Here is a 26,052-nt window from a genome sequence, read left to right as displayed (position 1 = left end):
GCAGCTAAAGGTACTTTTAATCTTATTTCTGTTGGACACTGTCTGTGACTTTTGGTTTTTCCTCCCAATAGTGTCTTGCTTATGATTCCCAGCTTCATCGACACAGGTCTGGGTCTCACTCATCCTTCAGAACTCGGCTCAAAAACAACTAACTTGTTTTAAGCCCATGCTACCTGTCAGAGACCAGTTAGGTATTTTGTTTAATGCTGAATTTGTGTAACACTTGTGAGTACTATTATTATCCCCAATTCACAGATGAAGCAACTGAGATCCAAACTAAAGGGTTAATAAGTGGAGGAGGCAGGATTTGAAGTTTGCAATCCAGCCCCAGGGTCTCTCTCCTTACACTTCTACATGGGAGCCATCTGTGATTGTCCCCTGGAATGTTCCCCTCCCCTTTCAACTTCCTTTATGTTCATTATCTATCCCTTTCCGTTCAGTTCTCCGAAGGCACTTTTCTTGCATTCAAATCATGTCTCTCTTACCTTTTTCTTACTGAACTAGTTCAGGGCTGAATTCACATCAACCCTTCCCTGTGTGAAGACACACAGTGGGGACTCAACAAATATCAGAATAGCATAGACGTGGTGTTGCAGAGCAGAACTTCACAATGTTCCTGCAGAATGAATGCCATTCATTTTAACATCCAAGAGGTCACTCAGGAACAGAGGAAATCTAGGGAAATATTCTGTGATTAAACACAAGATTTCCCCTTTCCTTATTTCTCCTCTATGCAATACTTTGGGTAGAAAATGTTCTCTCATAAACATGCTGATTATGAGTGTGTTAGGGAGTTTTTTTAATGTAGGAGATTCGTCTCCACAGCAGGAAATGAGGAGGGAGAGAGAGAGAGGCAACTATAAAGAAGACAGTTTGTTTTTTCAAACGTGAAAAGAAAAAAATATGACTTAACCAAGAAATTATCTCTAAAAGCCCAGGGAACCCCCTGCCTGTCCAAACAGACAAAACACACAAATATCCTATGTGTGTTTTCGTGGGTTGTTAATTTGGTGCTGACAGTGAAAGGGAGCAATATCAGGAGGCCATAAATACACACATGCAAGACAGGAAGCAGAACAGCCAGTAGAGGAGGATGGACGAGCTACCAAAGATATGTGGGCAAGGGCTGGGAGCAAGTCTCACGCACAGGCGATGTGTCTGGGAGGAGGCTCAGCTCTCTGGTCCTTCCATCAGCTCTTGAGTAAGTTACTTTATATTGCTTGGTATTAAGTATCTCCTGGGATGGCTTTTAAAAATACAGATCCCCACCCTCCATCTCAAGCCTGCTAAGTCAAAATCTCTCCAAGAGGCACCCAGGAATCTTTAACCTGTAGGTATTTGGGCCTGATACCTCAAACTGTAGAATTGTTGCCTACGTCACTTTTATTTCCAATTGCTCATGTTCTTCCCATGAAGCTGACCCTCTGGTTTCTGAGGGGCTGTTCACCAATAGCTACTTAATCATAACCACTTAATAGAAAATTGAGACCTCACTCAAAATCAGTTCCTAAATACAAAATTACTGATCCCTATAGGAATGGGTTTTGCAACAAACAGCCAAAGTCCAAGATGGCACCCAAGGATTCTAGGACAGCCATTTCTGCTCCTGTGTGGCCTGCTTCCATAGTGGATATAGCCAACCAAAGTAACCCAACAGATAAGTTAAGATGGTGGAACTGTGATTTCTAAAGCTGCTCATAAATGACACGGCTGTCTCAGTCTTACTTTCCCAGGGAAGTCAGTCACTGCATTGTGAGGAAACTCAAGCAGCCCTGTGTAGAAATCCACAGGGCTAGGAGATGAGGCTTCTTGCAACAGTTACTGCCAAGCTGCAGGTTGAGCCATCATGGAAACAGATGGTCATCTGTCCCAGTCATCAGATGACATCAGGTCAGGTAAACATATTGGCTGCAACCTTCTGGAAGATGCTAAGCCAGAATTGTCCTGAAAACTTTCCTGAAATTGTGATCCACATTATTGTTGTTCTCAGTTGCTATGTTTTGATGTAGTTATGTAGCATTAGTTAAATATTACAGTTTCTCTCTCACTTGTGTCTGATGATGCCTCAAAGAGAGCCGAGGAATCAGTGACACCTGGGGCTGTCACCTGGCATAGTAACAATGGTCCTGTATTGAACAGTAAGCACTTCACATGGATGATCTTAACCTTCTCAAGAGGCAAACACCTTTATCCTCATTTTAACGATAAAGAAACTGAAGTTTAGAGAAGTCAGTATGTCCAAGACTTTGACTGTAGTGGGTGAAATCAGAACTTGGGGGAAAAAAAATGAGCCTGAACCTCAGTTACCTCCTAAGTAAAATGGGAAAAACAATAACACAGGACAGATGCAGAAAGAAAGCAATTTCATAATGCAGATGTCAGTGGTTTATAAACCTTAACAGCTAATAGCAGAGTAAATTATTGTTTTTATCATTATTATTTTTGTCTTCATACACCAAGCTTGTGGAGATTATTGGATTAGAAGAACCAATAATGACTGCCCACCCCCTACCTACAGAGAGGCCCCCAACTTTAAAGGCAAGTCAATACATCCTTCTTCCCCAGAACATTAAAAAAAACACTGAATAGCTATTTATTGTCTTCCAGCTATAATTGATTATGGGATGAGAGTTGTTTTGTCGATCTTCCATCACAGTCCTTGAATAAAAGGTTAGTAAATAATAATGATAACAAAACCCACAACACATTCTCTCTCAAATCCCACCCACGCAGCCTCTCCAACTTGCATCTCTTTGAAAAGTCTTTACAAACACCTATGTCTGGAAAAAAAAAATGTTCCTTACATTGCATCATAAGTAGTGAAGAGAAAATCACATGAAAATGTGACTTGACTCCCCACCCTGAAAACTCTCTTGGTGTGGATTAGTGACCAGGGGATAGCAGCTCAGAGAGGGGGAAGGAGCGAGAAAACCCTCCCCAGAATTTCTAAGCCAGAGGGACATGTGACAGGTTTTTTTCTTTTTTTTTTTTCTTTTTTTTTTTTTTTTTGCATTAAAATTAAAAACGCAAATCAATTTTGTCAAACTCTAAACGCAGAAAGGAATAGAGGTTTGACTGGTAATGTTTAGAAATAAAGGATTTCTGGAAATTGAGTGTGACTTAAGAATGGAGGAGGTCTGCCTTGCTGGAGTGGCTGCGATTTCCACACACACCAGCACCCACCTCCTGAGCACGTGCCCATCACTGGACATTGTCCTAGGTTCCCGCTCTGCAGATGTGCCACACAAAACTCCTTGATGTGGGGGCAGATCTGCTCACGTTCCTCATCTCAGGCAGTGCTTCCGTCAGCCCGCAACAACACACAACCCAAAACACACATGACACCCACACAGACACCACACACCACACACACCACACAAGTCAGGAACCATCCAGCACTCTTCTATTTTCCTGGCAGTGCTGGAGATTCTGCCCACCTCCCCTCTCTTCAGTTTCCATCCTAGAGCAACAGGAAAGCCAGCGGAAGCCAGGGGAGGGGCCACAGGAGGGCGGGGCAGTGGCCACTGGGGGAAGCAGAGCCAGACACTCAGGCACAGGACGCGGGGCTGGCGGGTGTGGAAGAGTGGGAGAAGCGCGGGGGTCAAGGAAAATCTGATGTGAAACTCACTCTGCCAGAGAGTAATCAAACCATCTCCCCAGCCCCAGGAAACTTCTTTTCCCTTCCTCCTTCCCTGTCCTGCACTGTGCTCCACACAGAGCCTAACAGTGACCTTGACCGTGGCCCTGCCAATCCTGTCGCCAACGCCTCCACTGCACACCTGCAGCCAGACACCCACAGCCACACTGTCCTCATGCACTTCACGGGACAGCAAGGCAGTGAGGAGCCAGGCAACGCCCAGCGGAGGGATCTGGGCCCGGCCCTTTCCTCTGACCCTCCCGGGCCCTGCCAGTATGTTATTCCTTTCCCCATCGATACATTGGATAAATGCCTCATTTGTCCTCAACCAACACAGCAGCAAGCCACCGTCCCTCCGCTCCCACAGACACAACCCGGACAGACAAGGGGAAACTGAGAGTGAGGTCTTATAAGACCTCTTATTATTATTATTTTTTAAGTGGATCAAATCTCCAAAGTAGTGCTCTTTGTGGGCATCTTGTGACACATGTAAATTATTTCCAGAGATTCTGAACAGACCAGAGATTCAGAAGGATGGTACCTGCCTTTCCAGTTCTGAGAGCTACTGTCCTCTCCTGGCAGTCCCTCCAAGCAGCTCTGGCCTCTGGTTCTGGGGCACCATTCTCTCCTGGCACTTTGAACATAGCCTTGAAAAAAATGCTTTGGCTTTCTCGTCCCTTTCGTGACCCTGCACTGCCATCACGTGGCAAAAATTGGCACTGCACCCACCGAAACTAAGAAAATCAATGACAACTTCAATGGGATAAGGAAGAGGGTTGACCCACAAAAGGTTGCAGGGGGGGAATTTCCATGCTCCTCACTATTCTTCAAAGATACTTGGAGGGTTTTTACACTTATTTTCATTCACTAGTCCCTTTTCCTGGAATGCCATTCCCCATCTAAAGTAAAGTACTTTGAGAAATTTGCACATATAAACAAGTACAAATTAGCTTTCTGATTTTCAGACACATTTTATTTATTGTGATTGTAACACATGCCAAAATTCTAAATTGTACAGGAAATAAATGGAGGTGAACTGACAGAGAGTGGAGACTGTGGATTTTGTTTTTTGTTTTGTTTTTTGTTTTTTGTTTTATTTTAATTCATTTTTATTGTAAACAAATGGGATACATCTTGTTTCTCTGTACATGAAGTAGAGGCATACCATTTGCATAATCATACATTTACCTAGGGTAATAGTTTTTGTTTCATTCTGTTATTTTTTTCTTCCCCCCACCTCTCCCACCCCTCTTATACTTCTATACAGTCCCTCCTTCCTCCATTCTTGCCTCCCTCCCACCCCCCCATTATGTGTCATCATCTGCTTATCAGCGAGATCATTCATCCTTTGGTCTTTTGAGATTTGCTTATCTCACTTAGCATGATATCCTCCAATTTCATCCATTTGCCGCAAATGCCATAATTTTATTATTTTTTATGGCTGAGTAATATTCCATTGTATATATATACCACAGTTTCTTTATCCATTCATCAATTGAAGGCCATCTAAGTTGGTTCCACAATCTGGCTATTGTGAATTGAGCAGCTATGAACATTGTTGTGGCTGTATATCTGTAGTATGCTGATTTTAAGTCCTTTGGGTATAGGCCAAGGAGTGGGATAGCTGGGTCAAATGGTAGGTCCATTCCAAGTTTTCTAAGCAATCTCCACACTGAGACTATGAATTTTGGTCACACTTCCCAAAAAGTTGGGAGTCTTTAAAATGCATATAGAAGAAAGAATAAAACACCACAAATAAATGAATTGCTAATTGCTAAATTTTTTGCTACCTTGAACTTCCTTCCTTGGATTACCCCTTCTTGCATAATATCTGGATATCTTGTCCCAGGAATCAGAACCTAGGTTTACATATATGAGCTGTGTGCCCTTGGTTCAGTCACTTTCCCTCTCTGAGCTTTGTTTTTTCTAATGATATAAAGAAAGTATTGCTCTGAATTAAACTAATCACTAAAATGCCACTCAGAAAAATGACAAGGTGTTTTTAAACAAACCCATGACTAAACTAGTGGAAATCTGGGTGTATTCAGAGGGATGAGATGGACATAGTCATAATCTTTCCCCATCTACACCAAAGTACATGACCTGATTACAAAGATTAGATACTCAATAAAGATGCAGGTGACAAAGATAATGGAAATTAAAGTTCAGTAAGAAAGCAAACACCACAGAATAGATGGGAACAACATGAATGACATCATATTCTTGACTCACATTTAGACTTTCTCTTGATAGAAAAAATAAGTATCAAGGATGATGCTAAATGATGATACTAAACGTAGGACGTGGTGGGCTTTTCAGAAGAATGTCTCAGAGAGCAAGTTAAGAGCCAAAGGAATCTGCCTTTGGTGAAGGAAAGGATGGTGTATGAGATGCAAGGACAGGACACTGAGAGCATTCCAGAGCAGACATAAACAGTAAGACTCAAACAGCAGCATTAGCCACAGACCCTCAGTCTGGACTCCAGAAACCTCTCTCGAGCTGTAATCTAAATGAGTATCCACTGCAAAATCACCCTGGTCCCAGGACCTGACACGGGAGCAGAATTCCCCTATGGCTGGCCACATTCTATTCCATAGATTGTTAGGCACACCCAGCCCGACCTCTTCTTTTTATAGGACCACAGAGAGCAAAAGTCCATTCTGGGTTCTGGAAGATCACTTCCCAGGCCTTGCCTGTGGGTTAGGCACATTGAGTGTGCTTAATAAGTCATTACGTGCAATAGCCTAGTGGACCCTTCCTTCAACAAGTATTAACAGATCTCCTAGAATATGCCAGGCAGACGTCTGCTTTCAGTGCAACCCCATACAGAAAGAATCACTGCACTAGAAGCACAGTCAGGCAAGAGCTGGCAGCCTCTACCTGCTGTGGTAGATACTCCCAGTCTCCAGTGAAACAGTCACCATGAAGCCCTTGGAATCAGCCAACGAGTCTGGAAGTCTTAATACTAATTGCTGGCTTATGCATCCCTTCTGTGCATATTTTCCTGATGAATAGAGTTATGATTATTTAATTTGTAATGGACCAGAAGGGACTGATTTTTACTGTGGCTGATGGCCAAGAACAGAAGATGCTGAGACCAGGAATATTTCAGAATGTATCTCAAAATAAAAGAGAGTAGCCAGGAGTTTTCTTTTTTCGTTGACAATATTGTGTTTGCCTCCTTTCCTATTGACATGGAACAGATTACCTCGTTTCCTCCTCCTGCTGTCTGGTAGAGCTAAGCGCTCCGGCAGGAGTTATCCTGAGAGCCACAGGGGACGGAGTTTGGAGAGACCATGAGAATGGACTTTGTAGTAGCAGATCCACAGTGATGGTGCTGCTGCGCTTGAACAACCCACCACATCAGACCTTGTTGATCAGCAAGCTTTTCTGTCCTGAGGCGTCTCCTTCACTCACCGCTCCAGATCCATCAGTGTTGGCAAGATCAGACCCACCATGCCTGGAATCTTGGAACTAGAACTCGGATTTTCTGCTCTCCAAAATATTTTTCCACTCTCCCTCTTGAATGCAAGTTTCCTGAAGATAAGCAGAACTTCCTTTTTCCCTTGGGATTTTAGGAGTGGTAGGATTGGTATTAATTAGTATTCAACCAACATATAAGTTTAATTCCTATTCAGCACCTTCCCGCCCGCTGCTGAATTCAGAACAGACGACTGTACTGTGCCCTCTGGAAGCAACTCTGTGCCTCACTCAGCTCTCTGCCTTCGCATCCTTCCTCCTGTGGTTTCAATGATGAAAATGGCCATTTTGCTCCTTCTCCATGATGTTCTGCTGAAAATACACCAGGATTCCAGGTTGTCTTTATGTAGGACCATCCCTATCCTCAACCAGCACTAACATCTGCCCTCTCTGAATTTCCCTAACATGTTGATTCACCGCATGACTCTCATTGGACTATTTCTGCACCCAATAGGCTGGGAGCACAGAATCCAGAACACATATTTTACTCACTGATGAATTGAAGGTGCCTGGGATTCCAGATACACTTTAGTCAGATTAAATCTAGTTCCTACGAGTTTCATGATAAAATTTAAAAATCACATAAAGTTGGAATGGGCCTTAGGGATCATTTGATCCAAGATGGGAAATCAGTTGGACTTTAAGGCTAGTCCCAATTCAATGATAGGGGCTTCCTGGACCAGCACATGTAGAAAGACAGGCAAGGTCCTGCTTCAGCAGGCAGGAGAGCTGTGCTTGTTTTGTGAAGTTTGCCAGAAGTGAGAGAGAAAGAAGTAGTGAAGCATGTGTCTCTTCTGCATCAAGGATTCGGTACACTCCATCCTAGTTTATTTGAAAGCCTGCATGCCACAGTGGATGAGTAGAATTTGGACTGTCACTCTGAATTCGAATGCTCTGCCCAGTCTTGTCCTCCGGGAACTTTGGTTTCACCCAGTTTGAGTTGAGCATACCCACTCCTGTTCTGCCTCTGCTCTCCTCCCCAGCTGCTTGTGGTCCTGAAAGTATTTTACAATCCATAAAGCAGTGTATAAACGTGTGGCGATCCCATCCATAGGGCACTGCCCTCAGCAACCTTTCAATCAGCAGAAAGAGAGAATTCAATCCTGACAAGATAGTCTATCATGGAAGCCAGGCCCTTCGGGGTCTCCAGTCCCATCCAGCTCAGCTTTGCCCTCTCCCTAAACTTCTTTTGAGTCCTCCCAGTAAACCTCTTCCCCTCTTTTGGCCTTTGCCCTTGCTACGCCCCCTACTTGGAAAACTGCCCCAAACTTCCACAAAATCAAGGGGATGCCAATCCAGCTCTGAATAAAGAAATTAATGAACATTGAACTCACCCAGTTTCCAGAGACACAGGTCAGGAGAAAAAAAAAAAATTTTTAATGATGAGTATGAATCAATAATTGAGATTACTTATTGGTGTTTGGTTGCTCACGTGCCAGCTCTGTCCCTGTGCTGCTCAACCCTTCTTTCTGTACTCCTTCCCTGCATGCGCTCCTGAAAGAGCCATAAGCAGGTCACCATGTCCCCACCTGTTCCCAAGCCAGCCCTCCTCCGCCTCCTCTCTCTTCAGCACTCACTACCGCGTGGAAGTATCACAGCCACGTACCCGTGAAATGTTCACCATTATCTCCATCTCCTCGAACTCAGGCAGCACGAGGGAAAACATGCTGCTTCTCCCGTGTGCTGCTGTCTCCCCATGGCTAGGAGTGATTACGAAAGGCGCTCAATATGAACACATTTGTTAAATGAATAAATTGCTTCATCGGGTTGTTCAGAGAAGGTCTGCCAAATGAATTAATTAATAATTACTTTTTTGTTCATAGCAGCTGCTTTTTCCCCCCATTTTTAACTTAAATAGTTTTCAGTTATCTAGGGATAAATTATTCAAGTTTTAGAATATCTGCAAAGGTTCCTGAAGCTCTCTCCTGTCAGCCTTATCTCTGCAAATTCAGCTCTTCAAGCTCAGAATGAACAGGACAGGTAACTCAATCCAATCAGAGTAACATCTTCCTAGCACTTCTGGACAATAAATAAATAAGCTAACTCTCTTGTTGGTGCCAGGGTTGAACCTATATGCAGAAATGAAGCTCTTTTATTTTCCAAGGACTTTATTTCCTTCTTCTTTTCCTGTTTTCACCTACTTTTTCCTGCCTTCTTACTCCACCCTCATGGAAGCTTAAGGAGAATTAATTTTGCTGAATTTCTCATGAGCCAGAAATGGCAGCTCATTACCCAAGGACAGCAGGAGCAGGGGGGCAATCAGGGCACTAGGTGAGCGTAGGTGGAAAAACAGTCATTTAAGAGTACACAAATCATCCATCTGGCACACAAGCAGACTTCCTGTCATCTACGATGTCTCTAGTCCCAGTTCTGCTTACAGGGAGAGGTAGAAATGGATCAGTTCTTCTCTAAAAGAAAATTGAAGAACCCCGAGAGGTTGCATGACCGACCCAAGGTCACTCATCCCTCCTGGTGGCCAAGTCTTGCTGTGAAGCCAGAGTTCCCTTCAATCAGCAGGTTTCCCTAGAGCTATTCTGGCACTTGGCCACCTGTTTGTAATCCTCCTGTCCCTGAATGAGAAGAGAATTATGGAAGAGTAGCAAAGCTAATAAAAATCAAACCCGCCCAGACCCTGCAGGGACAGACAGATCAGAAGAGACTGTTTATTAGCGGGTGAGATGGTGCAGAAAGTGAGAGCATTTATTCGTTATTGGTTTATACTTACCTAGCTCTTTCTCAGAGCTGCCAAAGGCTCTTTCCGACTTGATTTTAAAGTTCTAAATTCTCTCAAGGACCATTGTGAACCTGGAAGCATCTGAAAAAGCACAATAATTTTATTGTAGTGGAGAGATTGTGAACAGGACAATTGTGTCATGTTGGACAGGTTACTTAGAGGTGGAATGGCTTCCTCCAGCTCAGCCTGGAGGGAGGAACCAAGATTCAGACATGACTAAATCCACCGCAACTGAGTCCAGGATAAACACATGACCGGAACCAAGCTACCAAGAGCACTCCCTGGAACTTCTTCAGAACCATCTGTAGATGTGCACTCTTCTTTGGGATTTCAAACTGTAAAGAATATGGAGTCTTGGAGTTGTGGCATCAATATTCCAAGGTTCATAAAGAAAGCTCACTAGAGGATGTGGAGCTGGGGCTCATCAAGGCTACAGGGTTTGAGCTTTTGAAGGAGCATCAGTTGGCACAGGTGCTTTCTCTATTCCCCTAGAGCCACTTCACCGTACCCTGGTGTGGCTGCACATACATGGTCCCAGAAGTGTCCACCGTCCTTTCCAATGGCAGGCATGACCTGCTCCACCCTCCTTGGGATACAGCTTTGACAGTACCTCTCCACAGTCTCACCTAATCCCTCACCTGTTCTCACCTGTTGTTGCCTCTGACCTCCCCTCCAAGGGGTTTCCATCCTAACCCTGTTCCTCCCAGACTCTCCCTAACATTGATCCTGACCTCCTGCCAGCACCAACTCCAGCCCTTTCAGGTCCTCTTGGATCCTCGTGCCCTTTGTTAGAGACTTTCACTGTCACCTTTGCTCACAGCCTGTGGATGAAAGATGAAGCTTGAGGAAGGCAAGTCTTCCAGAAGGAAGTGACTTGCACCCAGCCCTGACAGAGAAGAAGAGCTAACCAGCTGCAGTGGGAGAGGAGTAGAAGAGCACGCCTGGTGATGGGCCTTGAGTCGCGGGGGCCCTAGGTTCTCCCCACACAGAGTTTGGTGGAACCCAAATGAGAAGAAGCCAAATGGTCAATGAGGGACAGATACTGAGGGTCATGGTGAAAAGTTTGGGTTCTACCTCAAAAGAGATGAGGAAATGCTGAGACAGATTTAAGCAGGGCCTTCCCTGAGACCCATCTTCATACACCTTTCCTGTCCCTCCCTGTCAGCTCGCCGTGGGTCTCCATTGCCTCTTGCACTTGTCACTGGTTCACACAAGTGATCTCTATGACTCTAATTCTTAAGAATTTTGGTCTCAAAACTTGATCGTCCATTATTTTTGGAACATTGGGAGCCTGAAAGACTTTAAGGGGCTTGGAAGTGCCTCCTGATGCTAGTAACAGACTTCCATGATTAATCGATGTCTGTGAGATTCTCGGGATCTGCCAGGGTCGTCACACTTCTGGGTGGCTTTCATGGGCTGTGCTTACATCTTAGGTGCTACTGTTCTCTAAAATGGAGTATCACATTTTTGTTGGCATGTCTTTGTAACTTGGTTGGCATGTCTTTTATCGCTCTCAGTATCTGACTTGGTGATCCTTGATCCATAAGAGAAACAGTTGAAGCCAACTCTCTCCTTTCAATCCTAAAAGCTGAAGTTCTAAAGAATTAGAAGAATTTATGCATTTCTGAAACCGAGTTTTACTTGGAACCCAGTAAAGAACAGATTTGATCATCCATTGGGTTTGGTGCATATCAGTCATCTCATCGTGGCCAATGAACTATAAAGAAACATGGGGGCTGGATTTGTAGGGCAAAACTTAAAGCTCATTGGGTAAGGTAGAGGTAACAGGGTATATTTCTTCTTTATCTTAACAAGAGATAAAGTGAGATTACTTTGTGATGGTTCAGGAAACCATACTTCACTTAGGGGAAAAGAGGCACAAAGGGGAGTCAGTGATGGATTCAATATTTAGTAATACTTTCTAGACACAGGTCCAATGTTGGGAGCTATAAGCAGAGTTATAAAGCCCTACTATAGGATTAGGATGGGGGAAAAGTGCTGCAGAAGAGGAGGAGGAAAGACACAAACATTCTTTCAGTGAGTCAGTCATTGTTTTAAGTTTCTTGTAGGAGAATGGCAGAAATTAACGCACAGTTCCAATCCTCATGGTGTATGCAGGTGGATGGGGACATCAGTCTTCTGAGTGAGGGCACTGAATTCTAGGAAGGACTCTATCTGTCTGTTACAATGAAGAGTCACAGACAAATTTAAATAGAAAAGTAACTTTGGTATGATTTTGGAAACATTGATCTGGCTGTGTTATAGAAAATAGTAGAGGTCAAAAGGGAGTTGGGGAGATAATGGAGAAGGCTGTTGCAGGGTTGAGGGTTAGATATGACAGCCCAAAGTGAGAAGAATAGGTTCTACCTCAACTGGTTTTGATAGAAATGTAGATGATAAAACTTTAGGACTTAAAGAGCGAGGGGATATGTGTCATTTGTGAGATCAAAGAGTCTGAAGGATGTAACAATACAGTATGATAAGCACCACACAGGGAGGGACCATTCAACCAAATACAGCAGAGTGGCCAGTCCCAAGCATTCTGACTGCTGAGTGAAATCTTTTTCTTAGGACACTTAGGTTGAGTGTCCAAAGGAATTGCAGGCAGGGATGACAGCCTAAGGAAAGCAGCAAGAGCATGCTGGACAGGGGAGCATGGAGCCAAAGGCTGGCTTAGATCAGGAAGAAGTTTGTGAACCTAGATAGGCCTGGAGCTTAATCTATAGGCAATAGTGGATTTTCTTAGATGGTATAGAGCAGGATAAAGTGAAATATGTGCTTTATATGTCACTCTTGCTCTTCTTCGGAGGATGAGATGAAGAAGTGTAGTTAAAGGCCAACCTTTGGGCTCTTATAGTAGTAGTAATTATTAAAGACTAACTTTGGTAATGATGATGGTCAGAACAAAGAGAGAGGAATAACTACATGAAATATTAAGAAGAACACAATGAAGAGTGGTCTGAATCAAGAATAACAACGTTGTCCGTTTGGATGACATATTGGATGGTGATCCCATTAATGATATAGGAAAATCAAGAGGCATGGTTTTAAAAGAAGATTTAGGCATACTGCTCGTGAAGTGTCCATGGGTTATTCAAGTGTCAGCATCCAGTAGGCAATTGGAATTGTGGGCCAAGAACCAGAGATTGAGATTTGCTATTTGACAGATGATCACAGAAGCCATGTTGTAAGCCAAAGTACAAGTGTACAAGATATAAAACAACTCAAATGTTTTCGTCATACAATAACTATACATAATAATGGGGTTCATTATGATATATTCATGTATGTACACAACATAATATACCCTTTTTATTTTTTGCGGTGCTGGGGATTGAACCCAGGGCCTATGCTTACAAGGCAAGTACTTCCCCAACTGAGCTCTCTATGCCCATTTCAATTGTAGAGTGTTAACAGATTTGAGAAAACAGACTCATGTAATCACCACAGTTGAGATACAGAACATTTTCATCACCTCAGAGAGTTTCCTCATGCCCAGATATAGTCAATTACCTCTTCCCATTCCCAGCACTTGCTGCTATTAATTTTTTTCTGTCACTTATAAATTTGCTTTTCTAAAATGGCATATATATGGAAAAATGCAGTATGTGATCCTTTGTGCATGGCTTTTTTTTTTTTCCCTAGCAAAATGCTTTTAAGATTCATCTGTGTTGACACGTGTGAAGTTTTTTATTGCTGGGTAGCATTTTACTGTACAGTTATATCACTATTCATTTATGCACTCACCAGTTGATGGACATTCGAATTCTTTCCAGATTTGTTTTTTAAACTTGGGAATTAGCTGTTAGTGATATGTGAAACCAAGTATTTCTGTAGACATATGCTTTCAACTCCCTTAGTGAATAACTAATGGAACCTCTACAATAAAAACTATAGAACATTGAAAAAAGAAATTGAAGAAGAACCCAGAAGATGGAAAGATCTTCCATGTTCATGGAGAGGCAGAATTAATATTGTTAAGATGGCCCTACTACCAAATGTAATGTGCAGATTCAGAGCAATCCCCATCAAAATACCAATGCCATTCTTTTGTAAAACTAGGGGAGAAAAAGACCTAAATTAATTTGGAAGAATAAAAGACCCAAAATAGGAAAAGCAATTCTAAGCCAAAGAAGCATTGCTGGAGGCATCACAATACCTGACTTTAAGTTGTAGTACAGGATATGGTAACAGAAACTGCATGGTATTGGCATAAAAATACACACATAGACCATGGGTACAGAATAGAAGACACAGAAACAAACCCACACATCTACAGTCATTTGATCCTTAACAAACGTGACAAAAGCATACATTAAAGAAAAACAACCTTTTTAAGAAATAGGCCTGGGAAAACTGGTTAACCAGGATGTAAGTAGACCCTTATCTCTCACCCTGCAGGAAAATCAACTCACAATGAATCAAAGACCTAGGAATCAGGCAAGAAACTATGCAACTACTAGAAGAAAACAGAGAATCAATGCTCTAGCACACAGGTACAGGCAACAACTTTCTCAATAGTAAACCTAAAGTTCAGGAAATAATGCCAAGAGTTAATATGTGGGATGTAGCTAAATTAAAATCTTCTGCCTAGCAAAGGAAACAATTGGGAATGTGAAGAGAGAAACTATACAGTGGGTGAAAATCTTTGCTAACTACCCTTCTGACAGAGGATTGATATCTGAATATATAAAGAACTAAAGAAACTTTACACCAAAAGTCAAATAACCCAGTTAATAAATGAGCAAATGAATTCAACAGACAATTCTCAAATGAAGAAATATATAGCCAACAAATACATGAAAAATGTTCAACATCATTAACAATTAGGGAAATGCAAATCAAAACTATGCTAAGATTCCATCTTATACTAATCAGAATGACAGTCATCAAGAATACAAATAATAATAAATGTCTGAGAGTATGTGGAGAAAAAGGGAACACTTTTACACTGTTGGTGGGTTTCTAATTAGTACAACCACTATTGAATTTAGTATGGAGGCTCCTCAAAGATTAGACATGGACCCACTATGTGACCCAGCTTTATCACTCCTCAGTATTTATGCTGAAGCATTAAAGTCATCATACTACAATGACACATGCATACCTACGGTGATAGTAGCACACTTCACGGTAACTAAACTGGAACCAGACTAGGTGTTCATCAATGGGTGAACAGATAAAGAAAATATGGTATACATGCACAATGAATTTTTATTCAGACATAAAGAAAAATGATATTACATCATTTGCAGGAAAATGGATGGAACTAGAGACCATCAGGTTAAGCAAAATAAATCAAACTCAGAAGGACAAGGGACACATATTGTCTTTCATATGTGGAAACTACAGAGAAAAAAGGGAAGGAAAGGTGGAAGCAGATCTTCTGGAAATCAAAGGGACCAAATATAGGAGGTGGGGAGAAAGAGAAGAAGTGCCAAATTATATTGTTATGTGCATGTACAAATATGTAACAACATATCTTATCATCATGTACAACCATAATGCACCAATAAAATATGGAAAAATTAACTAATGGAATTTCTGGGTTATATATTAAGAGTTAGGTTCACATAGAAAATTTTCAATCTATTTTCCAAAGTGGCTATACTATCTGGCATTCATGCCAGTAGTAGGTGAGAATTCCAGTTGTTTAACATTGTTAACCCTTGAAATTGCCGTCTTTTAATAATTTTGTCATTCAAGTAGATGGGTATTGATAGCTTTCAGTAATTTTAGTATATATCCTATTATGTATATTGAGCATTTTTATATGCTTAATTGCCAACCTTATGTCTTCTTTTACTGAAACATTGATTCAATTTTTATTCACATTTTTAAAAATTAAAACATTTTATTTTTTCTCTTGATCAATATTTTTTATATATATATTTTGCAAATATTTTTCCCAGTCTGTGGTTTAACCTGTTGTTCTCTCTTTTGTAGTGCTGCAAACAGAACCCTTCACCCATGTGAGGCAAGCTCTCTACTACTGAGATACCTCCCCAGCTCAGACTTACTGTTTTCTTGATGGTTCCTTCCAGGAGCAAAACTTTTCATTTGAATGAAACCTATTTTGTTTATTCTTCTTTTTTTTAATCTGTGCATTTTGTGTCTAATTTTAAAGTCTTTGTTTAATCTTAGATCACATTTTCACCAATATTTTCTTCTATAGTTTTACCTTTCACATATAAGTCTACATTTCATGTCACATTAAGTTCAGTGTATTCTATGAAATCGGGATCAAGGTTCACTTTTTTTCACATATGGATATTCAATTGTGCCGTTATCATGGTGGAAAAAATTATCCTTTCCATGTTTAATTGCTGTGAAAACTTGTTGAAAATCAATTGACCATGAATGTGTATATAATAGTATATATGTCTTTATGCCAATACAATTGGCAATTCCATTGTCTGGATTAATGTAGCTTTAAAGTGAGATTCGAGGTTAGCAAGTATGAGCTTTCCGATTGTTTTTTATTTTCAGAAAAAAACTTACTTCAGTATGGCTTGCATTTTCATATAAATTTTATAATCAGCTTGTCAATTTTTTTCAAAAACATCGGAAGGATTTTGATAATACAAACGGGAGTTGAATATGAAAGTAATTTGATGGAGAATTGACATCTACAAAATACTGAATCTCTGTACCTAAGAAAAGTATCTTTGTCTTTATTTATGTCTTCTTTAATTCTCTCAGCAATGTTTTGCAGGTTTTAATGTAAATCTCTGTATTTTGTTACACTTACACCTATTTTATACTTTGGATACTATTGCAAATGGTTTTATTTCATTTTTCAATCGTTTCTTGTTGGTATATTGAAATATGAATAAGTTTTGTATATTGACCTTATGCCTTATGATCTTGATATATTATTTACACTCATATATTTATCTATCCATCTATCTATTCTGAATACTGAGAGTGAGATTCACTCACTTGGAGCAGTCAGAAGGATTTAGAGCTTCTACCCTGAATATGTTCAGATGCTCCTTGGAGAAGCAGTCCCTGAAGTTCTAAGACATTGATTCTGTGGAGAAGCTCATTCAAATAAATACATGTCTTAAGAAAAACTTTTTGTTTAATTTCCATTTTTTGAAATTACTAAGGAAAGTATCATTGAGCACTAAGAGTTAAATCCACATATAAAACATTGCTGCCTACATGACTGCCCACAGGGCATAAGAAGAAAAATAACAACAGTGTGAAATCTTTCTTAAGGCACCTACCCTACCTCCCATCAAATATTTCTCACCCCAGATTCACTGCAGAAGTCCTGAGGGACAGGTCCACAGGGAAGGTGGAAGATCACAGGGTCATACGTATAATAATACCACCACTTGCAGGCAGAAAATGTAGCTGAAAACTCCTTACATCAGGATTATATAGGCTAATCAATCATGCCCCCCATAACCCAGTCATTTCACTCTTTATTCCAACAGCCATGGTTGTGTGAAGTTCCTTCGGGTGTTGGGGGTTCGTACTGAAGATAGGAGTGGAGCACTGGCTGCTAATCCCGTACTTTCCAAGGAGGGTCCCCTCCTCCCAGGTTGACAAACCTGACATAGATTGCTGCTATAAGTTCCCTCCTTCCCCACTTTCCTCCTTCATTTGAGTAGGAAGAGGAGGAAAGGTGGAAGGTAAAATGTACAGAAGTAGAAAGGGGAAGGAATGGAAGTTCCCTCCCTTTGAAATGGAATCCATGGACTTTTGCCAGGAAGTTTTCCATCCAACCCCCATTCAACAAGCTCAGGTTGAAAGTTTAAACAAGAAGAATCCCCTGGGGAGGATGAGCTAGAGTTGCCCCAAACCCACCATCTTCATCTTCATCTCCACTGCTAGAGTCTGAGAAGCTTCTGCCTCCCTCCACCTCTGTCTTCCTTCCTACCCTCTTTTAATCTCTTGGAGGATGACAGTTGGGCTGTCTGGTTTCAAGATTCTGACCCTGGAGTCAACATCTGCTGCTCCTCCCCAAGCCCTCCTTGAAGTCTCTTCTGATGAGCAATGAGGATCTTTTCATCTAAACTGGAATTTAACCTCCACTCATGCTTTCATTCTCAGATTTATTAAAAGTAGCCCTTCAACAGATGAGTGGATAAAGAAACTGTGGTATATATACAGAATGGAATATTATTCAGCCATAAAGAAGAATAGTATCATGGCATTTTCAGAGAAATGGATGGAATTGGAGAATATCATGCTAAGTGAAATAAGCCAATCCCAGAAAAACAAAGGTCAAATGTTGTCCCTGTTAAGTGGATGATGATATATAATGGGGGAGGATGGGTGGGGTGAAAGAAGAATGGAGGAACTTTAGATTATGTAGAGGGAAATGAGAGGGAGAGGGGTATGAAAAACGGTGGAATGAGACAGACATCTTTACTCTATGTACATGTATGTTTACATGAATGGTATGAATCTACATCATGGACAACCATAGAAATGAAATGATGTACCCCATTTGTGTACAATGAATCAAAATGCAGTGTGTTAAAAAAAATAGAGTCTGGTATGCAGTGTATTCCTTAGGAGACAAATTCTGAGCCAGAGATCCAGATCCACCTTGTACTGTTTCTGGAGCTCCTCAGCCTAGCTCTTATACTGTTCCTTCAGGCTCTGCAGGATATGCCACCAGTATTGGCCCATCCCTAACATGCACTCCACAGCCTATTACTAGAAAACAAATCCTGGGGGCTGGGGGCTGGAGTTGTAGCTCAGTGATAGAGCACGTGATGTCTTGCACGTGTGAGGCACTGGGTTTCAGCTTCAGCAACACATATAAATAAACAAACAAGCAAATAAATTAATTAAATAAAGATATCATGTCCATGTACAACTAAAAAAATATTTTAAAAAAGAAAACAAATTGTGGTAGAACTTGTGGTAGCCATTCATGGGTGGCTTTTTCGGCTCTCCATGGAATTTCACCTTTTTTGGAAAAGCCATAGTTTTTTGAAAGAGGCCTCATATCTTTAGTATTTCCTGAAACCTTTTGAGTTTGGCACCTTGGGAACAATAGATTTCTTGGAGTTCTACACTCCTTTGAGAAGTTCAGATGTCTCCTGCATATTTTTCCCCCTTTAGGAATGTTCTTTATCATCTAAGGCTAATTCGTTCAAAGTGCACAACTTTTTTTAACTCTTAAGAAATTCCTAAACATTAAAGTTTTTACATTTCCCCAGACAAATCTTTAAAAGCTACTTTTTTTCCCCTCAGTCCAGAGATGACTATGTTATTTTGAAGTGGTGGCTGACATTGAATGGAAAGTTATTTTGCATGCATTCCAGTAACCTCAGGGTATTTTTTTTGGACTACGGGGTCTTGGCCATGAGATTACACTGTTTCAAGGTTTTTGAGCCATGTGTAAGGTCTTAGTTTGGCAGGTACTGCAGTAAACTTCAAGGTTCTTCTCTCAGACTCAGCAGGTAAAGTATTTCTGCCAAGTACTGCAGTGTGTATGATTCTATATTTCTGAAGATTTTATAATTGGTTTATAATTAGTTTTATGAGCATTTATAGCAAAATCCACCCCAAATACATTCAGTTAACTCAAGAAGTCTGTGTTCTCTGGGCTCCCTGGAGGGAAATCATAACCTCTCTGAGGGCTTCACAATTTAGTCAACTCCAAAGGTCTCTGAGCATCTGTCCAGCAAATTGTTACTGAATAAAGAAAATCATCATTTTTATATTTCTAAATGCTAGAATTTGTTGAATTACTTTAAGGAATCCTGGTTTTGTTTTGTTTTTGTTTTTGTTTTTTTTTAATAGGACAGAAGTTACTTTATGAGTTTAGCTATTTGGAAGATGGATGAGCAAACTTTTTTGTGTGTCTCGAGACTGTGTGTTCCACCCCATAGACCAATCTGAGCTCTCTCTCTAGAAAAAAGTGTAGACAGTGATAAAACTCAGATCCTTTGTTTCCATTTCCTTGAAACCCACAGTCCCAAGCTGCCTGCTGCCCAATTTCTACAAATAATTGTTTTCTATGTTTTCTCTAGTTTTCCTGTTGGCAATACTGATAATCTACATCATCTTACTTCCTGGTGGCTGTTCCCCCTAATAAAGGTGAGAGAAAACTGAACTTCTTCATATTATTTTATCCTCACAATGACTCATAGATGCATACATTTATTTTTCCCAATTTCAGAGATGAAGTCATCTGGGCACAGAGGGTTTCAATGCTTGCCTAGTGCTACACAGCTGGCAAATAACAGTTCTGAGATTTAAACCAGGTCTTCTGATACTGAAAAACATGCTCATAATGACTGCAAGAGTAATTTTGATACCAAAATAAAGCTATTTCCTTTTCATTATTTTTTAAAAATATAAACTTATGACAGATCTTATTTAATGATATTTTTTCTCAGAATTAAAAGATGCACTTTCTGGAAGCAGAATTTCATAAATTCACCTGATGGTAAAAATCATTTGCAGAACTTGATAAAAAACACATATTTTCAGCCTCCACTCATGGCAATTTTGTTTTGGCAATCCCAGGACGGGGCCTACACTTTTACAAATCACACCAGGAGACTCCTGTGATCAGACAAGTTTGTCAAACATTCTATATAAGATGCTTTTTATTGGCTGTGTGAGATTTAATTATGTAGATATTCTATAATTTAATTTCCAGTTCTCTGCTGGTAGATTGTGGGGTTTAATGACATTTTAATACTGAAATAACACTGTGATGATCAGACAAGTGCACATCTCTGATTATTTCCTCAGAGAACCATGGCATTTAAACTCATCTCTCCAGCTCTGTGATTGAGTTTCATATTCATGGGAATCTACATCAGTGCTTCACTATTGCAAATCATTCTACAAATGTGGCCACTCAGGAATGGAACACAGCCTAAGGATTGGGGAAGGGAGCTGTATGAAGCCTAAATGTGTAAACTTCATTGTTTGACATTTTCCTAACATTTATCAATTTACATACGTTAAACATCCATTAGCTTTATCCTGGGTATTTTCCTATTTCTCTTCTTGGATCATCTCAGCAACCTCACAGGAGAATACTATCCTTGTTTCACAGATAAGTAAAACTGAATTTTAAAATGTTCATCGTCCCAAGTTAGTAGAATAGCAATTGTTATATAAATTGAAGGCATTCTATGCATGGGTCAGTGCTAAGTACACGACAATTTTAGATCACTAAACCCTCAAGAAAACTGTATCATTAGGTGTGTGTTATGATCATTATTACATCAATGACAAAGTAGTTGCTATTATCTTCTTTTTGCAAGTGAGGAACTAGAGAAAAGCCTCAGAGTGCTAGAAGATTTTGTTCACAATACTGTAATTTGTAAGTAGCAGATCTAGTATTTGGACCCAGGTATATTTTATTCCCAGACAATTTCTGTTTTCTAACATGTTATCAATGCCTTCAATTCAGCCATCATCAAACTCTTATTTGCTTTCAGATTTAAAACAATGTTCCCCACACCCTCTCTAAAACTCTAATGAAATATGAAATTTAAAAAAGGTGTAGGAGCTGTCAGGAGATTTGCTTTCCCGGAAGATGGGAGAAGGTGAACCCCTATTACTGGAGTCGGGAATAGAGATTAGAGAATCCTTTTGGAGCATTCAACAGAAACAGACCTAGAATCCCCCAAAGAAAGAGGAGTGCAGTGCTGTGAACTGGTCTCCAGTTGGATTTCAGCTTCACGTGGGATATTGAGAAAACTGAGGTGGAAAGCACACAGGAGCTGAACACGTGGCTGGGGAGCTCTACGTATTTATTTATTTTATTTATTTTGCAGTCTAGGAATAGAACCCAGGTCCTCACACCTGTTAGGCAAGCACCGTGCCAATTAATCTTAATACAAAAATAAATCAGTGCATCTTCACTCTTACTCTGCTGGTGAGAATGGAATGGTCCACAGAGAGTGTAAGAAGAGGGAGATGACATCTAGATGGTTTTAACATTGACTTAATAGCCAGGTGAGCATGAGCTGTCCATGACATCTCTCTGACTCTCATTCTCTTCATTTGTCCAACAAGCTCAAATCTAATCAGAGAGCAATTGTGATGATCAAATGAGATAATACATCTAAACAACTCAGCTCACTGCTGGACTCATATTACACTCTTATTATTTGGTTGTTCTTTGTCTTCCCATAAGGCTTCCTCTTCAGAGTGTGCCTGACCTGGCTCTCCCAGGAGACTGCTTTCAAGTCAGCCCACTCTGGTCCCTTGTGATGGTTTCTGAGGAGGTTTGTGTCTATGAGTCAGAGGCAATGGTTAGCAATAACAGAACAGAAAGGCTCCTTGGTCTTTGGCTCATTGTTTTATAGTTAGTGCTTTTAAAAATCTGAGCTTGCAATTGGAAGACTAGTTCCAGGTTGTTGTTTTAACCCTGATACTTAAGAACTTCAGTAAGTCATGTTGGATGCAGGTGGCATTGTTCTGAAATGGAGATAATAACAATAATACCCACATGACAGGGACATGATGGGCATCAAAGGAGATAGTGGGGGGCATGTTGGGGTTTGCCTGTAATCTCAGTGGCTCAGGAGGCTGAGGCAGGTGGAGTGCAAGTTCAAAGCCAGCCTCAGCAACTTAGTGAGGCCGTAAGCACTTAGTGAGACCCTGTCTCAAAATAAAAACTTAAAAAGAGAAAGTGGTATGCAAGTACTTTGTCGAGAGTTTGTCTTCCTTTCTTTCTTTCTTGCAGGAGAAAAATCCTCTACTTCTTTTTTTTTTCATTATTCGTTGGTTCCTTCTAATTATAGATGACAGCAGTATCCATTTTTATGTAATTATACAAGCATAGAATATATATTATTCTACTAAGAGTTCCATTCTCATGGATGTACATGGTGATAGGATTCACTGTGTTGTTTTCATGTATGTACATGGGAAAACTGTCAGATTCATGCCACTGTCTTTCCTTTGCTTATCCCCCTTCCCTTTCCTACATTCCCCATTGTCTAATCTATTGTACTTCTATTTTTTTTTCCCTCACCATCCTCCTTATTGTGTGTCAGCATCCTCATATCAGAGAAAACATTTGAACTTTCATTTATTGGGACTGAACTGGCTTACTTCAGTTAGCATAATGGTCCCCAGGTCTATTCGTTTGCCAGCAAATGTCAAAAAGTCACTCTTTTGATGGCTTAATAATATTCCATTGTGTATGTATAGCACGTTTTCTTCATCCACTCATCTGTTGAAGGGCACTTGGGTTGGTTCCAAAGCTTGGCTATTGTGAATTGAGCTGCTATAAACCTTGATGTAGCTTTGTCACTGTCGTATGCTGATTTTAATTCCTATGGGCACATACCAAGGAGTGGGATAACTGGGTAAAATAATCCTATCAACAAATGGGCAAAGGAACTGAACAGACACTTTACAAAAGAAATATTAATAGTCAATACATACATGAAAAGATGTTCAACAACTCCAGCAAGTAGAGAAATGCAAATTAAAACTACCCTGAGATTCTGTCTCACTCATCAGTGTGGCAACAATCAAGAACACAAGCAACAATAAACACTGATGGAGGATGTGGGGAAATGTTCACTCACGCATTTCTGGCGGGACTGCAAATTTGTGCAACCACTCTGGAAAGCAGTATGAAATGCCTCAGAAAACTTGGAGTGATTGTGTTTCTAATCCTGATTTTACCGGTTAACATTTTTGGCTCTGACACTTTTTCTCTCTGGACCTATATCATGCACTATGGCTTCCAGCTCTGATATCCTTTGGTTCCGAATTGACCAAAGTCTGGTTCAGGTAGATAAAGTCCAGGTTGTCACACTCCTGGGCTGGATAATTTCCTCTCTCTGATGTGGCTTGGAGGGAATCTTGTTTCAAGAGCTGCCTGGTATGGTTTCTCCAAATTGAAACCCCTTCTGCACCCCTGGGGAACTGTCATCCAATCTGTGTCCCACCAGCCTGCCCCATTAGCATTATTCACTTTTTGTGAAGTTTATTGAGTTTTGATTTGCACTTAAGCTGATAAACAAAACACATCGCCCCTATGTCAAGAAACCTAGTTTCCAGTCCCAACTATTCTGCTGTGTGATCTACAGCAAGACTTTCCCTTATGGGAAAAAATGTCAGAGGACATAAATTAAAGATTCTTAGATCTGCTGTGCCAACAAAGATAAGTAGAGTGTGAGTCACTGCTCGCACAATGAAGAGTTCAGGACCCCAAACCCACACATTGAGTCTGGGTGAAAAGGATCAGGAATAACAAAATTATTGCCTGAATTAAGTTATTCCTAGTGACTGATAGAGCTAGAACTATAAAATTCCACAGTTTTAGGTTCCTCTGACCTAGGAAACATCTCACTTTACACAGGATGTAAAAGTCAATGAACCATGGGTACATTTCTATGAATGTAAGAGAAATCATAGGGGTCAAATCCTCTCACCTGAATCCTTATCTCAAATACACAATTTTCTCTACTTAAAGAAAAATTGAATGAAATCTATGTTGTTATTTTCTCTCATCCTCAACCCTTTTCCAGATTCTGTGGCATGGGCTGGTTTACTGAAATGTTTTTACCTTTTGAACTCAAGTTTCTCTACTTCTAATCTGTAATAAGTATGTATTGTTTTCCTTGTCCAGAATGTATTCATCAGGATCCAGCTGTGCCTGAAGTCCAAATTTGTATTTTCTAAATCCACAAACTAATTGCATGTCTTGTTTCCCAGGACAGTTTGTTATATTCCTATGATTTACAATTTAAAATGCATCTGCCTGATGGAAAAAAAAAATCTGTCTAAAGAAAAACACATATAACTTGCTCTTTCTTCCTCATAGGAGTGTTATAAATATCTGATAAGTTCACAAATTCTGATCACCAGACATGGTTCCAGTTTCAGATGCTACAGGAGTGGCTGAAAATACAGTGATGGATAAGATAAAGATGTTGCCCTAAAGGAGCTCAGTCTAGCTGAGGAGACAAGCTTCTGTTAAAATACCTACAGTGTAGTATGTCTGACCATGTTTATAATAAAGTTATGAAAGGAAATGAATTCATTTCTCTGGAAAAACAGAAAAGATTCCACATAAGACTGAGTGAGAAGAGGCCAGGAACACTGAAAAACATACCACAACATGCAGGCAACTTCCACTACAAAGAATTATCTGGCCCAAAGTGTAATTATTTCCAAACTGGAGGAACTCTGAAGTAGGGATATGAAGAGAAGAAATTCCAGAACATGGTGAACATAAAGCTGAGAGTTGCAATCAGTTCCAGGTGATAGAAATGTCTATGTGTAGAAATATTAGATTGAAGACAGATGACAATCTATCTCTGCAAATGAGCACATCATCCTCAAAGTTCTTTTAAGGTTGTGATCAAACAGAGGGATTCTGGAGCTTGCAACCTTGAAAGTGGGACAGTGTAGAAGATCAGCTCCTTACCTGTGGCTTTGGCTGCATGGGGCTGTCAAGGATGAACGAAGGCCAAACTCTCCATTGGAGACCACTGTAGAAAAGCGAGAGGCTTGGACAATCCCTGGGTCACTAGCATGACTGGATACTAATGATAAAGGATACCACTGGATTTGACTTCCTTCTAAGAAAGTTTATTGGATTCTGGACAAAGTCAAAGCCTGCCTACAAAATGGTCTTTTCCATCTCTCCTGCACCACTTTTTGCCTTTCTTTGGACATTATGCCAATTCATCTCAGAAGAATTAAATATTTTTATAATGAATCAGATGCTGGTGATGGGTGCCAGATTGACAAATCTGGAGGAGGACGCTTGATGAGCTCAAGTTCCTCATACCGAGCTGGCAGGGAGAAGAGTTATGTGTGCTGAAAGACTTATCATCAAGCTGTCCAACAGGCACCTCCCTGGCCTCCAGACACTGGTTTAAAATTAGACGCAGTCTGGAAGATTTCAGAGCCAAAAAATGGAGTGTGACGTCATGTGAATGTTCTTTCCTCCTGTTAACTTTGGTGGAAGAAAATTGGAGCTTGTGTTCAATCAAGGCCTACCATCATACTCACAAGGTTGCACGGGACATTCTTCCTCCTCCCTTCTTTGCCTTGTCCCACTTCACAGTCCCCAAGTTGTAGAGTTCAAAGATATTCCCAAGATCACGTAGCTCAGTTCTTCCATTTTACCAAGGAGAGACGTGAAGGTGAGACACAGGTTCACAACTTACAACAACTACGCAAGTGGCCTTGAAAATAAACGGAGCGGTCACTAAGTCCTTTTCTGTTTTAATGACCA

General features: G+C 40.6%; 1 long non-coding RNA gene across 1 annotated transcript; it reads right to left on the bottom strand.

Moving 5' to 3' along the window:
- Positions 1-8,826: 8,826 nt before the first annotated feature.
- LOC306645089 lies at positions 8,827-25,449 on the bottom strand. The gene is made up of 3 exons (XR_013759537.1): positions 25,237-25,449; positions 9,843-9,932; positions 8,827-8,899 (listed from the first exon to the last, which is right to left on the bottom strand). It is a non-coding gene; the product is annotated as an uncharacterized lncRNA (long non-coding RNA).
- Between the last annotated feature and the right edge of the window lie 603 nt (positions 25,450-26,052).

This window comes from Sciurus vulgaris (genome assembly GCF_902686455.1).
Source record: "Sciurus vulgaris genome assembly, chromosome: 15".
Lineage (NCBI taxonomy): Eukaryota > Metazoa > Chordata > Mammalia > Rodentia > Sciuridae > Sciurus > Sciurus vulgaris.
Note: the sequence above shows the minus strand (reverse complement) of the source record. Positions and strands in the feature narration are given on the sequence as shown.